This window comes from Blennius ocellaris (genome assembly GCF_963422515.1).
Source record: "Blennius ocellaris genome assembly, chromosome: 23".
Taxonomy (NCBI): Eukaryota; Metazoa; Chordata; class Actinopteri; order Blenniiformes; family Blenniidae; genus Blennius; species Blennius ocellaris.
In genome coordinates this window covers 3,248,836-3,251,612 of record NC_137672.1, presented here as the reverse complement: position 1 = coordinate 3,251,612, position 2,777 = coordinate 3,248,836, and positions in this window count along the sequence as shown.

Here is a 2,777-nt window from a genome sequence, read left to right as displayed (position 1 = left end):
AGGCCCTACCCTTCTTAGCTTCCGAGATCAGACGGGATCGGGCGTTTTTAAGGTGGTATGGCTGTAGGCGACAACCAGTACGATGGCAATGGTTCTTATATGACTAATTGGATAGATAGATAGATAGATAGATAGATAGATAGATAGATAGATAGATAGATAGATAGATAGATAGATAGATAGATAGATAGATAGATAGAAAGAAAGAAAGAAAGACAAGTAGAGTATTGGTCTTGTTGAAATCTCATGATATTTCAAACATATTTCACCAGTTTTCTACCACTTGGAAAAAAGCTTACAGCACCTGGTATTCCTAAGCAGTCTCCCATCCCAGTACTAACCAGGCCCTACCCTTCTTAGCTTCCGAGATCAGACGGGATCGGGCGTTTTTAAGGTGGTATGGCTGTAGGCGACAACCAGTACGATGGCAATGGTTCTTATATGACTAATTGGATAGATAGATAGATAGATAGATAGATAGATAGATAGATAGATAGATAGATAGATAGATAGATAGATAGATAGATAGATAGATAGATAGAAAGAAAGAAAGAAAGAAAGACAAGTAGAGTATTGGTCTTGTTGAAATCTCATGATATTTCAAACATATTTCACCAGTTTTCTACCACTTGGAAAAAAGCTTACAGCACCTGGTATTCCTAAGCAGTCTCCCATCCCAGTACTAACCAGGCCCTACCCTTCTTAGCTTCCGAGATCAGACGGGATCGGGCGTTTTTAAGGTGGTATGGCTGTAGGCAACAACCAGTACGATGGCAATGGTTCTTATATGACTAATTGGATAGATAGATAGATAGATAGATAGATAGATAGATAGATAGATAGATAGATAGATAGATAGATAGATAGATAGATAGATAGATAGATAGATAGATAGATAGATAGAAAGAAAGAAAGAAAGAAAGACATTAGAGTATTGGTCTTGTTGAAATCTCATGATACTTCAAACATATCTCACCAGTTTTCTACCACTTGGAAAAAAGCTTACAGCACCTGGTATTCCTAAGCAGTCTTCCATCCCAGTACTAACCAGGCCCTACCCTTCTTAGCTTCCGAGATCAGACGGGATCGGGCGTTTTTAAGGTGGTATGGCTGTAGGCAACAACCAGTACGATGGCAATGGTTCTTATATGACTAATTGGATAGATAGATAGATAGATAGATAGATAGATAGATAGATAGATAGATAGATAGATAGATAGATAGATAGATAGATAGATAGATAGATAGATAGATAGATAGATAGATAGATAGATAGATAGATAGATAGATAGATAGATAGAAAGAAAGAAAGAAAGACAAGTAGAGTATTGGTCTTGTTGAAATCTCATGATATTTCAAACATATTTCACCAGTTTTCTACCACTTGGAAAAAAGCTTACAGCACCTGGTATTCCTAAGCAGTCTCCCATCCCAGTACTAACCAGGCCCTACCCTTCTTAGCTTCCGAGATCAGACGGGATCGGGCGTTTTTAAGGTGGTATGGCTGTAGGCGACAACCAGTACGATGGCAATGGTTCTTATATGACTAATTGGATAGATAGATAGATAGATAGATAGATAGATAGATAGATAGATAGATAGATAGATAGATAGATAGATAGATAGATAGATAGATAGATAGATAGATAGATAGATAGATAGATAGATAGATAGATAGATAGAAAGAAAGAAAGAAAGACAAGTAGAGTATTGGTCTTGTTGAAATCTCATGATATTTCAAACATATTTCACCAGTTTTCTACCACTTGGAAAAAAGCTTACAGCACCTGGTATTCCTAAGCAGTCTCCCATCCCAGTACTAACCAGGCCCTACCCTTCTTAGCTTCCGAGATCAGACGGGATCGGGCGTTTTTAAGGTGGTATGGCTGTAGGCGACAACCAGTACGATGGCAATGGTTCTTATATGACTAATTGGATAGATAGATAGATAGATAGATAGATAGATAGATAGATAGATAGATAGATAGATAGATAGATAGATAGATAGATAGATAGATAGATAGATAGATAGATAGAAAGAAAGAAAGACAAGTAGAGTATTGGTCTTGTTGAAATCTCATGATATTTCAAACATATTTCACCAGTTTTCTACCACTTGGAAAAAAGCTTACAGCACCTGGTATTCCTAAGCAGTCTCCCATCCCAGTACTAACCAGGCCCTACCCTTCTTAGCTTCCGAGATCAGACGGGATCGGGCGTTTTTAAGGTGGTATGGCTGTAGGCAACAACCAGTACGATGGCAATGGTTCTTATATGACTAATTGGATAGATAGATAGATAGATAGATAGATAGATAGATAGATAGATAGATAGATAGATAGATAGATAGATAGATAGATAGATAGATAGATAGATAGATAGATAGATAGATAGATAGATAGAAAGAAAGAAAGAAAGACAAGTAGAGTATTGGTCTTGTTGAAATCTCATGATATTTCAAACATATTTCACCAGTTTTCTACCACTTGGAAAAAAGCTTACAGCACCTGGTATTCCTAAGCAGTCTCCCATCCCAGTACTAACCAGGCCCTACCCTTCTTAGCTTCCGAGATCAGACGGGATCGGGCGTTTTTAAGGTGGTATGGCTGTAGGCGACAACCAGTACGATGGCAATGGTTCTTATATGACTAATTGGATAGATAGATAGATAGATAGATAGATAGATAGATAGATAGATAGATAGATAGATAGATAGATAGATAGATAGATAGATAGATAGATAGATAGATAGATAGATAGATAGATAGATAGATAGA